General features: G+C 43.6%; 1 protein-coding gene across 1 annotated transcript in view; it reads right to left on the minus strand.

Moving 5' to 3' along the window:
• The window catches only part of NDNF (neuron derived neurotrophic factor), a 37,878-nt gene extending 32,091 nt beyond the window's left edge, over nucleotides 1–5,787 (minus strand). The window contains exon 1 of the mRNA XM_007116144.3: nucleotides 5,723–5,787. The gene's annotated coding sequence lies outside the window, so the exon portion shown is untranslated. The remainder of the gene's footprint in view (nucleotides 1–5,722) is intronic.
• Nucleotides 5,788–13,599: the final 7,812 nt, after the last annotated feature.

The following is a 13,599-nucleotide window of genomic DNA, read 5'->3' on the forward strand; positions in this document are numbered from 1 at the left end:
TGTTACACTTGGCAAGGCCTATGGGCTTAGAGTACATATGACCTGAACAAAAGAGAGTAATCAAAGCCATCTCCTAGATTCACACGCATTGCTAGGGTTTACTTTTCATGGTGATGTGCCATAAATTGTAACCATCTATGCTCCAAGAGGCACCTATATTGGAGAAATTAATCCTAAATAAATCAAGCCCTTTTACATTAGATTTTTCCCTTTTAAACGTAATATCTCCAAGTAACTACCACAATGTTTATCATTTTGTCAACTGTCTAGATACGGTATTATCTATCTTTGCATATAAACACTTGTTCATAGTTTCTATAACTTTAAAAATAACCGTAATTTCAAAAAGAAGGTGTCACACCTCACAGATCTTTCTAATTATGGGTTCAGTTTTTACTAATTATTTTAGAAAATGATAAATTTCAGTCTCATATTTTACTTAGATCTGTGTATATAAGGACGTTGCCTCAGTGAACAAGATGCAGTTATGATAATCTTTTGTTGTTGGTAAAACACCCATTTGAATATAGCCCGTATTTTTTGGCTCTGTCTTTAGATTGTGGAATATATGCTCTTTGATCACACAGCTGGAAGAAGAGGGCATTTACCTTGATTTCATGTTAGGGAGAAGAAACACTAACAGACAAAAAACTTACGTAGTCACCATTTACTTCAGTCGGTCTCCACGACTTGTGCTATTGTCTGAAATCATTCCAACTAGAAAACAGACACGAGTGCACAACTTGATTTTTTGGTTATTTGGTTATTGTATATAAAATCTCCACACTGCAGAGGCAGTGTGTAAGGGTTCCACTCAAATGAGCTGATTTTCAATCATGTGGAATCATGTTTTTTGTTGTGTTCCTTCCAAACTTTATATAACCCCGTTACTTCTAAAAATGTTTTTTCTTTTCTCGTAACTATATAAAAGGCAGCAAATTCTTTCAAAAGAATAAAGAGATATTGGATAAGTTAACCATATGCATTCTGCCACATTTTTCTTTTTCAAAGAAAAGATTCATTTCAGAGTTTTTAACAAGTGAAACTAAAAATAAATACTTCAGAGAAATATACGAAACATTAAATATAGGTCATGTCCAAATTTGCTACAGGAAAAAATTCACAAATGAAAACCAAAAACTATACACCAACTTACTAAAACAAATGAGTTTCCAAAGGATCCGGAACCTATTGAAGGAGTAATAACATGTAATTTTGGAAGTTTCTATACTTATAAACTTGAGGTCTGCAGACTTTAAAGTTAAGTTTAAATCAAATCTAGCTTGGTGAGTTCTTTAAAAAATTGACATTGTAACAGGACCCAATATCCAGCTGTTCTGTGGTCAAATCTGTTTCTTCATCCCAAAGGGAAAAGTCTGCAGAAACATATCGCTAGTTTGCTTTTATTCCACACTGATCAAATGCTTCACTCTTACTTTTTAAAATGCAAAGCAAGCAATGCCTTTTTTATGTGGGGTGAATTAAAATTGTATATTTCACATGTTCCAAATATTTCAAAAGACTAAAATGTCTGGATTTGTTGGTTTGCAGTTTTTGGTAAAATACCAAAACAAAGGGGAAAGGTTCAGATATAGCATCTTTGGGTTTAAGAAGCGTGTTTAGGAAATAAGCAGCCACAAAACCACCTGCTTCCTATACTGGCTTGGGCATTGGTGGGATATAGAACAGCAAATCTCAGGTGTCATCTCAGAAGTGGCAATAGATACATAAGTCTGTACGCACATCCAAACAAACACAGATTCACACTAAAATGGTGCTGGTTTTCCCAGCAATATAACTGAATTTATGGTCAACACACCACTGTGTGATTCAATAAAATATTAGCAATTCTGTTTTTCCACGTCATACTATACGATTCTCTTTTTTTTTTTCTTTAACCACAATAACAACAGCAGTATTTACTTTTCTTCCTAGGTAGAAATTAACATGTGGAAACATAACTGCGTGTATCCTAGGTGTCAATTTGCATTGTAATACAGTGGGAAAATAGAGCAGAATTTAACCTAAATTCAGGATTTAAATTGCAAAGTATTTTTAAATGGGGTATTTAAATACTGGAGGACTTTAATTTTAAAATCAGTCTTCAAAGCACAGACTTGGTGTGACTGACTATTCAACTGTAACTTCTAAAGCTATTGCTTCTGCTAAATGATTGTGAACCAATGGGGAAGAATAAATTACATTCTTCAGAATAATCGTTCCAAAATAAATATTTAGAGGTATTCGATATCATTTCAAGGTCAAATGAATAATCTGAATGATTCTTGCAGGTTACGCTTGCCTTTGACCCAGTACAGATCATAGGAAATGCCTTCTTTCCGGTGACTGGCTGATGGCAACTGACCCTGGCAAGTTTCATTCATTACAAGGCTGCTACTATGGATGCGCTGGTGCCCAAAGCAACACCTGACAAGAAGACGACGAACAAGAAAGTGTCAGAGAACCCTGGCTTGGTTACTAGAATCAACCACATAATCATTGGGAAGACTAAGGAAGAGGGATTAAAATAATTTCAATCAATGCAAATTATGTGGAATCACACTAACTCCCATACTATCTGTTAATTCAGGCATAACCGTTCCATTTCCAATACCTACTCGTCCATCATAGCAAAATGCAAAATAAGTTCTGTCCTAACAATGACAACAAAAACACAATCGGTTTTAAAATAAAAATTCTGACCTCTAGACAGACTGAATAGAAAAATGAACATAGGAAGATAACAGACAGTTTATGCTTTATTTCTACCTTTGCCCCCTTTATTTCAAATAATCTTTTGGAACTTTACAACACATTTCCCCCACTATCACACAGAGAGCCTGGTCAGTAAATCCAAGTGAGGAAACTAAAATCTGAATTACCAGGCTCATGAAGCCAGCTGAAAAAGTTGCTGCCTTAAGTTATCTGAAGACTGACCCACTGTGGCTACTTCGAATGTAGCATTCCCTCAGCATGCTATTATTCTTTACTCTTTAACATTCATACTTCACCACACGGATATTCAATAAACCCAGGACAAATAAACTGAGGGCGGGGGCTTCCCTCATTCTTAGAAGGGTATTTTTCAATTATATATTTTGTTACATTTTAAAGAGATAAAAGCTGTATCTGCAAGTGATTAAAAGATGTTTTATATTCATGGTTTCATTTCTGCTGAAATAAATGCGTCATTTAAACCACACATAATTCATACCAATTTAGGCCCATTACAGAGTTCTAGCTTCTTTTTTAATGATAGCTACTAATTAAAACAGAGTGTTATTGTCACGCTGAGCCTGTGACTTCGACATACAGATTAATGAATAAAACAGCCTGACATAAAAATGAAAACAATAATACATACAAAGCTGCAAGCTGTTATGTTCCCAGTGTGTGGTAAAGATTAAGTAGATTCACTGAAGTTAAGAGCTGTGCAGAGAAAAAAACTTGTAATTTCTTTCTTTCTTTCTTTCTTTCTTTTTTAAGGAATTAGTGAAGGATTTTTGAGAGAAATCTGAAATAGTATTAATTTCTCTTAACTTCTGGGTCCCTCCTTCCCAGCTCCCCCTCCAAGAATTTAAACTCATCAGAGTCACTTTTAAAGGATGAATGATGGGATAGTTTAATATAATCCTGAATATAGGTTTAGATTGAAAATGGGAATTGAGACCATAATTAATTATGTTGCCAAGTTTTTTGAACTTTAAGGAGACAGACTGAGGCAAATGAGGACATTTATGAGACTGCAACCTTATAAAAGTTCATGGGTTAAAACTTTGGTAGAACGACAGTATCTTTTTGACATTGATTAATTCCATGTGCAGAACGAGTGTGAGGAATTAATACCCTTTTGGTGTTTTCACTTTCTGAAACCACTGTAATAAGAGACTGACGTAAAATTAAAACCAAATATAAACATAGTCTTCAGCCAGGGTTACGGCCTTATTATCACTCTTAATAAACGATAATGAGTAATAATAAATACTGATCGCCCTCAGTACCCTCTGCTCTGCACGCATATTTGCTCTCGCATCCATCCATCACGTCTTTCAGGATAATAAAACAATTCAATCCCATCAAATCCTCAAAACCGCTCCCTCGGGAGGGATGTTTTATCTCTACTTCTGCGAGGCCAGGGAGGATTTTACTTGTTTGAAGGGGGCGGAGAATGGAACGGGGTCCTATTTATTTCCATTGACGACTCCCCTGGTTCTCACAGGCGCTCAGGGATCGGGTGGGAGGAAGAGAGGAGGAGGTGCGGAGATTCCCTCCTTCAGAAAAGAAAAAGGGTTCAGGAAGCGAGGCAGGAGGAGGAGGGGTGGAGGGGGGAAGAGAGGGTAGCGTGTTCGGAGAGATCAGCAACGAAATGAAGATATACACATATGTATTTTGCGTGATTTAGCGGGATCGAGGGATGAGGAATAAACATTTACAACCCAACTAAGTTGCTAAAAAGAACTTTGTTAAAAACACACAAACAAACCAACCCAGAAACATTTTCTCAGGTTCATTTCCCGCTCAAGGTCTTGGTGGTTTCAGGGAACTACTTTTACAGAGCAGGAGATGGACAGCGCCCCGAAGGGGACCGGGAGAGGAACCGCGACCTGACCCGAAGGACAGCTCAGCGGCAGCGCCGAGGTGCCCGCGGTGAGCTCCAGGGGCCTTGGCGACCCGCGCGGAGCAGGGGCTGGGGGCTGCGGGGAATTCTCCCGCCTCGACCTCTGGGGGCGGGAGTGTGCAGCCAGGAAGGGGTACGAAGCGCGCACGAGGAAACGAAACCGCACCCCAAATTCAGCAGTTTGCGAAGTGCCCCCAAGAGAACGGCTGGGACCTAGAGCCAATCGTTCGGATACCCGAGGGTCGGAGCTGCCCCGCCTGCAGTCCTGAAGGTAGCGCCAGACTCCCGCATAGACGGTGCTACGGCCGGATGCCCTGTCGCTCCAGCTGGGGCGGGAAGGAGCGTCCCCTCGGTGGCCGCTCTGCTTTCCCGGTAAAAGTAGGATCGGGTCCCCAGGCCACCCCGCTGAGCTCCAGGAAGTTTCTCTAACGATGCTCGCCTACCACGCAGAGGACAAACGAGGAGCCAGAGCGGTGGGGGGTCCGCCGGGCGAGACCGGCAGAGATCCCAGCGCCCCCGGGGGCTGCGCGGCTCCGGACCGCCCGCCAGGAACCTGCGCCGCCCCGCCGGCGGGCGAGCCCCGCGCGCTGTCCTGACTTCTCGCTTTTCGCCTCACACGCAGACGCGCCCTGCAAGACCCCAGCCCCGCAGGCTTTCTCCAGCGGCCGGCGGAGGGCATGAACCAGGGGAGGGAGGCAGCAGCCCTCCGGGCGGGCGGGCAAAGAAAGTGTCCAGGCCGAGTCGGGGATAAGGGCTCGGGGGCGGCTCCCCGGACTCCGCCGCCCCCTGGGCACCGGACCCCGTGCCCCCGGCCTAAGCACTCTCTGCGTCTCCTCCCAGCACCGCTGGGGCCGCCCAGCCACGAAGCCAGCCTGGAGAACTGAGAGAGACCTGCTCCACGCCCCTCACGCCCTCGGCTCCTCGGGAGCCGGCGCCCTCGCCCTGCTGTGACCGAGAACCTAGCGCGGCCCCACCAAGTGAGGAGACGCGCGCCTCCACCCCCATCCCAGACGAGCCCTCGGGTGCGAACGCTTCTTGCGCCAGGTCTCGGGTGGCGGGCTAAGGCGTCGGACGTCGGGGGTTTGCTTTTCTCTCGCAACTTACCTTAAAAAAATGTTTTCCTGGGGGGAAGAGGAAATATCCCTTCCCGAGGTATGATGGGGCCAAGTCCCCGGCTCCGGCCAAGATGCTAAGCACCAGTACTCAGGAACCAAAGGGACTTGGGGGAGGTGGGTGGAGGAGGAGGCGGATAAAGGAGAAAAATGAAATGGGCCGAAGTGTCCGAACTTTGCGGCCGGCGCTGCAAACTTCAAAGGCGGCCGAGGGCTGGCGGCGCGCGGCCGCCGAAGTTGCTGCGAAGTGGCGCGGGGAGAAGCGCGGAACTGGGGGGATCCCGGGGCCAGAGCGAGGGAGCGGCGGAAGGTCCTTTTAAAAGGCAGGGAGCGTGCGGGGGCCGGGCGGCGGGAGGATGCTGCAGCTGAGAGGGGAGCCGGCGCGGGCTCCGCGGGAGGCCGCTCTGGGCACCGGCTCCAGGCTGGAGCGCCGCGCGGGGAGAGCTGGGCGCACGGGGCGGCGGCGTGTGAGCGGCTCGGCTCGCTCCGCTCTCTCGCGGCTCGGAGCTGGGAGTGTGTGATCTCTCCCGAGTGTCACTGCCGAAGCCCGGAGCCGCTCCCCCTCCCGCCCCACCGCTGCCCGCCCGCCCCCTGCCTCTGCCCGCTGCCTCCCGCTCCGTTCCTCCCTCCCTCCCGCTGCGCGCCACCGCGCGCGCGCGCGTACACACACACGCACACACACCCCCTCCCCCCCTCCCAAACGGACCCTCGCGGGCGGCATCGCGGGGGGCGTACTCCCCGCCTTACCTCCCAGCCAGCCGCGGGGAGGCAGAGGGAGGCCCACCGAGACCCCCTCAAAGCTACGAAACCCAGAGAGACGCATAACGGGACCATCGCCCTGTCTGGGAGACCTGGGTGCACAAGGGGGAACTCGGGTTGATTTGAGGGCGGGGTGGGGAGACGAGCTAAATGGAGAAGGTTGGAGGCGGAAGCAGGGTGTGCAAACTGTGCATTCCTGTCCCACTTTTCACCCGGCCGCCTGCCTACCACAGCCTTCAGCCGGGGAGCGCTTCCCCCTCGGCGCACTCCGAGCCCCCTCGGGTTTGAAACTCAGCAGCTGTTTTAACAATTGAAAAGCGGCCCTGCAGGACCAGAGAGACTGAGCCGAGTGTGTGAAGCCATTAAGGCTGACTAGGTAATTATGATAAGAAGTTACCTAATTTGCAACCTGGCCTGGGCGCAGGAAAAGGCTGCGGGAGGGCGGGGGCGGGGGGGCGGGACTAAGTGATTTAGTGACCTCACTTTGGCAACTTCGAACCTAGTTTTCGGCTAATCTGGTTTGTAGACCCTTGCACTTTAAGTTCTCAGAACATATAGTTTATTAAGATATAGTGGCAGGAATGAAAGCAGGAAAAATACTTGCCCGCTTCTCGTTGCCACAGAAGAATGAAGACAAGATGAAAATCAACTTTACCGAGGTAATATTCTTGTTAAATACCCGGTCACAGAGGGCAGCCCAATGCAGCTCCTTAAGTTTTGTGGCTCCTGGATGAGAACACTGCAGTAGGTGGATTTATGAAACCGATTTACTCCACATAATCGCTCTAAAAAAGCCTTAGAATTTTTAAGCGCTAAAAGGGACGTTGAGATCGCTGTGCAAACGTTTTCAGCAGATGAGACAATGAGGTAGGAAAAAGGGATCTCTGGATCTCTGCTCAGAAGATCTGGAAGAGTGGCTTCTGCACTTCTGAGATATGGCCCCGAGCAGGTCGTTGGAGAACTCATTAGCAAACATTTATTAAGCGCCCGCTGTGTACCATACACGTCTTGGTGCCAAGATTTCAAGGTAAGACATAGTGCTGGGCCTTTAAGAAGTTTATAGCCCGGTGGGGAGACAGAGGCATCAATGAAAATGTGATTAGTGCTATCATACGTGTTTGTACCTGTTCCTGTAGGAGCATGGAAAGGGAAGCAGCTAATTCCCCTTTAGAAGTTACTCTTGGTAGAGATTTTAGTGTAGAGTTCTGAAGGATGAGGAAGAGAATGCCAGGCAAACAAGGATGGGGGAGGAAAGGACTTCCACAAACAGAGAGAAGCAAGTGAAAAGGTTAGAAAAGTGTCAAAGTACACGGTGTGTCCTGGGAACTGGGAGAAGTTAGATGTGGCTGAATTGCAGCGGAAGCAAGCAAGGCCAGGCCACAGCACACACTACAGGCCCAGAGAGCCAGAACTTTCTGGAGGTGGTACGTGGTTGGGAAACTATTAAGGGTTTTAAGCGAGGACAGAGTTTAAGGTTTTCAAATGTCATCGAATACGAGTTTTGGAAAGTTACCCCTGGAATCATGGTGGAAGACAAATAGATAACAGTGAAGAGGTTATTTCCAGAGGAAAAAGTAGGCCCTAACTAAGGCAGTGAAGGTACTAGTTGGAAGATCGGGACAGCTCTAGAGATATTTAGGAGATTGTATAGCAGGACCTAGTGGTTGATTGCACATGGAGGGTAATGGAGAGAAGAGTAGTCTAGACTGCCTCCCAGGTTTCTGGCTGGGGCAAGCAGGCAGGGGACGGAGCCATTTGTCAAGAGAAACAATGTATAGAGAGGAGGAATTTTAGGAGGAATGGGATGAGTTCTGTCTTAAACTTGTTGAGTAGGGGGTGCATTTGGGACACCTGAGTGCAGTACCTTGTAAGCAGCCAGAAACAAAGTTCCTAGGAGAGAAGATCCAAGCTGGAGGATCCATCAGGAATTATCAGCGTTCAGATATTTCTTGAAGCCAGAGAGAGGGGGAAGGCAGCCAGGGAGAGAAGACTTAGGAAGGGACATGGCAGAACACCAATGTTCTAGGGCTGGATGGGGAAAGAGGAGCCTTTGAAAGAAACAGATGGAGACCAGAGAGGGAAGAGGAGACCAAGGAGGGGGCAGCATCGATGAAGCTGAGGAAGGAAAGGACTGGTGACCAAGGTGGAAGGTGGCAGGGTGAACCATACAACCAGGCTAAAAAGCAACTGCTACTCTTTTCAGAATGTCTCAGTGATCTTGACCTAAGCAATTGTAGTTTCTGTTGTATGTGTGTAATGGATCCAGATAATAGCAGGTAGAGAAGGTGAGATCCTGGGGACAGAGAACATAGCTCATTTCCCTAGTACTTTGGCCCTGAAGGGAAGGAGAGAGATGATGAGAAAATCATTTTTTTAGTTGTACTTTTGTTTCTTTTCCTTATTTGATATACCTGGTCTTAATTGCACAATGCTGAGGGAAAAGCAGGTGGAGAGAGAAAGGCAGAGTAGTCTATGAAGTTCTCTGAGGATCTGTTCCCGCCTCAGTACAGTGGTGGCACCAATATCTACCTGGTGAATCTCACAGTGTTGATGGGAGTTTAGATAAACCAGGCATTAAGATGGTGCTTTAGGGCTTCCCTGGTGGCGCAGTGGTTGGGAGTCCGCCTGCCGATGCAGGGGACACGGCTTCGTGCCCCAGTCTGGGAGGATCCCACATGCCGCGGAGCGGCTGGGCCCGTGAGCCATGGCCGCTGCGCCCGTGCGTCCGGAGCCTGTGCTCCGCAACCGGAGAGGCCGCAACAGTTAGAGGCCCGCGTACGGTAAGAAAAAAAAAAAAAAAATATATATATATATATATATACACACAAAGTGCTTGCCATTGGGAAGAAACTGAGTCCAAAAGACGTTGAAGTGACTTATTAAATCAGCCAATTAATGACAGACTGAGTAGTCTATGGGGAAAGTTCTATAAAAACTCTGTGAAAGGTATTTTGATGACAGTTCCCCCAAATATTCCTGATTTTGAACATCAGGATTTGCATATATCAATATAGCTGTCTTCTCAAAAAATGTGCCATTGGTAAAGCCAATGGCATTGTGTGTATTTATATTTATGTATGTACGGATCCTCAGTGTGTTTTGAGAGACTTGGGAGATGTGCCATATTAGTTAGAACATGCATTATTTAGTCAGACAGACTTGTATTTAATTCTAAACCCTGATAATTATTTGCTGTAGGACAAATAGTTTAATCTCACTGAGCTTCAGTGTTGTTTTTTTCCAATATAGAAATGGAACAAATTATAGCTGACTTACAGATGTTTTGTGAGGATTAGGTACTATACTGTATTCAAGTGTTTGGCAGATATTTGGTTACTTATATTTCAATTTACTTTTTTAAAAATAAATTTATTTCTTTATTTCTGGCTGCATTGGGTGTTTGTTGCTGTGCGCGGGCTTTCTTTAGTTGCAGCGTGCGGGGACCACTCTTCGTTGCGGTGCACGGGCTTCTCGCTGCAGTGGCTTCTCTTGTTGCAGAGCACAGGCTCTAGGCACGCGGGCTCAGTAGTTGTGGCTCTCGGGCTTAACTGCTCCACGGCATGTGGGATCTTCCTGGACCAGGGCTCAAACCCATGTCCCCTGCATTGGCAGGCAGATTCTTAACCACTGTGCCACCATGGAAGCCCTCAATTTACTTTTAAACTATGAAATTCATAAATATTCAGTCAATTGGGAAAAAATTAAAAGTCAAAGACTATTATAAGCTTAAGAGTATAATTTAAGTCTATTTAAGAGAAGTCCTAGTTCAAGCCCTTGTCTTAAGGCAGCAGTCCTCAAAGTGTGGTCCACAGAACCGTGGAGGGGTGGGGCATGAGACCCTTTCAGGGAGATCTGTAGGGCCAAGGTACTATCATATTAACTCGAAGATGGTAATTTGCCTTTTTTACTGTGTTGACATTTGCGCTAATATCAGTAGTACAAAAGCAATAGCGTGTAAAACTTCTAACATCTTAGCATGGATCAAGGCAGCAGCACCAAACCATACTAGTAGTTATTGTCATCTCCACTGCTACAAATGTCAATTTCTCCTAAGAATGCCTTTGATGCAGTAAAAATTATTCATTTTATTAAATTTTAACCCTTGACTTTGTCTTGTTAATATTCTGTATAGCAAAGTGAGAGACACACATAAACCTTTTCTGCTGCATACAGTGTCCTGAATTAAGACCTTTGTGTAATTGAGTTGTGAGCTAAACTAGTTGTTGTTTCTTTCAAGAAACATATTTTTACTTGAAAGAACAACTGACAGACAAACTATGGTTATTCACACTTGATGTTTGGCAGACATTTTTTTTCAAAACAAATTAAGTGAGCCTGTCACTTCAAGGTAAACAACTGGCAGTATTTATTTTCAATGAAAAATTTGAGCTTTCAAGGAAAAAAAAATATAGAAATTAGAAAACTTGTACCTGCTACCATGAGCTTGACAGCTTCCCAAAACATAAACTCTTTCCTAATAGGATTGTGGCCTTTTTAATTAATGTGGTTTTTTGATATTGTACAATGAAATGTCTTGAAATATTTGGAAGTCTGCTTACGCAGTGCACCAGTATTTTCCAAATGACCAATAATGTGTGATGTTCTAAAATCATGCATTAGTTGCAGATCCATTCAAAGCCCAAGACAGACCAATGAATTTTAGTATAAGAGTATGAAACGTTAACTGATGTGGTTTCACATTCCGTTTTGCAATTATAAATTTTAAGAAACTACCACTTGTTGTGTTTTCGTATAGCACCAAAGAAAAATATCCAGAATTATTTGAAAAAGTTATTAAACTGTTACTTCATTTGCCAACTACATATCTGTGTGAAACCAGATATTCCTCATTTGCTTCAAACAAAACAGCATATTGCAACAGATTGAATACGGAAGCGATAGGAGAATCCAGCTGTCTTCTACTAAGCCAAACATTAAAGAGACTTGCAAAAAATATAAAACAATGCCACTTTTCTCACTAGATTATTTTCTTTGGAAAATATAGTTATTTTCAGAAAAACATACCATTTATGTTAACATAGTAGAGATGCTATAGTTATTTTAAAATAAATTAATAAATTTAAAAAATTTTCTGTTTTAATTCCTAATATATTGAATACTGATAGAAATAATCCACATAAACAAAAACTGCTTGGGATCCCTAACGATTGTAAGATACTCAGTGATTCTTAGTGGTTCTTGAGAACAGCTGCCTTATAGAACAGGCCTAATCATGAAAATAGATTGAAAGATCATCAAAGCCTTATCATAGTATTCTGCCTAATGGTTGGCCAACACCTCACATGCATTTATTTGTCCAACATATTTCTTATTTTACACAAATATAAATAGACCCTTCTATACATATACTTAACTGTATAGAGTGTTGTAGTGGATATTTCTACACTGGGGACTGGAACAAAAGAACTGGTGGAAACCATCATACAAATACAAGTTTGGATAAAACAGTATCATGCCATGCCTGGGCATTCTACTGAATCAGTTGCAGGCATTCTTTTGTTTGTTGGCTCAGTTTCAATCCCTTCCCTACTCCACCCTCTCCATGGCAGAGGCTGTTACACAATTCTTGAAGTGGTACTCTAAATTCCCTTCAAAATTAATGATTACCTCTAATTTGATGACTCTTACACACAGAACCAATGTTAAGTGGAAACCTTAAGCCTGAGTTACCCCTCATTCTTCATGAGGGCATTTATTCACTTAATAAATACTTGTTGAGCACCTACTATATTTCTGGCACTATGCTAGCTGCTGGGAAGAAAAGGATAAGCAGGGCACTTGCTCTCAGGAATCTAGTCTAGTGGAGAATTAGGTAATTGCCATGTGATGTAATAAGTGAGCAGTGGGGTGCTGTGCAAATCCATGAGAAAATGGAGTCGAGTTTCAGGGGAAGATTCTTGGAAAAAGTAACATCTGAAAAATAGAGACCCAGAGAATGTGTCAGTCATCTTGGGTTAAAGGATGGCGGGGTGGAGTCAATGAGGGTTTGAAGAAAGAGGGAACAGCATAGACTATGACATATTCAGAAAGTGTTACCAAGAAACCCACTACTATAGGAAATTACCTTAATTGTAAAGGTATAGATAAGATCAACATATTTTTCCTGAGTTTTAGTTTGTGTGAGAACTAGAATGGGATATTTTAAAACCAGTATAGTACATTTAAATACATTTAATTTAAATCAGAATTACCATTATCTTACAAAAGAAACACTGGATTTTAAAAACATTAAAAATTGTATCAGAAACCTCAAATGCAATTTTGCGTGGCTTTCCAAAGATTAACTTAGTGCATTGAAAAAGAATGTTTTTATTGTTACTTTGTTCAGGGCACTGAACTCAATGCTAAAGAGATAAAAAAAAAATCTAAAGCATAGTGTTTGCCCAGGAAAAGTCTGTAAGATGAGTTCAGACATACATGTTTTCTTTCCTTCCTTTAGACATTCAATAAATACTTATCGAGTGCCTATTGCCTGACTGATCCTGAGGATATATTATTAAAAAGACAGATGTCACCCCTGCCCTCAGAGAGCATATAGCACAATAGTGACAAGTCAGTTGGCTTTCAAATATTGGTCACAACATCAGACACCAAGTGATAGTTCCAAGGGAGTAGTAAAAATTGCAGGGTGTAACTTTTTCACCATTGGGAAAAATTTGAATTAAGGGAGAGGAGACTGAGAGCATCAAAGCCACAGAAGTGTCATTGGGAGAGGTTCAGAGGAAGGAAATACCAAGATGCATTAAGAGGCAGAAAATAAACTAGTTTAGCTGGGATGGGTTTGATAATGGAATTAATGGAATTAATATAGAAAAAGAAATCGGATACATAGGTTGGGTAGATTGGAGTGACCATGTAATAAGATGAGGTTTAGGCTTCATTCCCCTTGGCAAGGAGTATAACCTAAACAAATAAAACATTAAAGCAAGCATTGTTTGCCACACTTAAGAAGGACACTCCTGGTTTGTAAAAGAGGCATTCTTTTGATTATAATATATAGGTTCCTCTTACATAAAGTCCCCTATTGTTTCACTTCAAAGTACAGTCTTCCTTGGTATCCTTGGGGGATTGGTTCCAGGACCCGCTGTG

Source organism: Physeter macrocephalus, chromosome 7 (genome assembly GCF_002837175.3).
Source record: "Physeter macrocephalus isolate SW-GA chromosome 7, ASM283717v5, whole genome shotgun sequence".
Taxonomy (NCBI): domain Eukaryota; kingdom Metazoa; phylum Chordata; class Mammalia; order Artiodactyla; family Physeteridae; genus Physeter; species Physeter macrocephalus.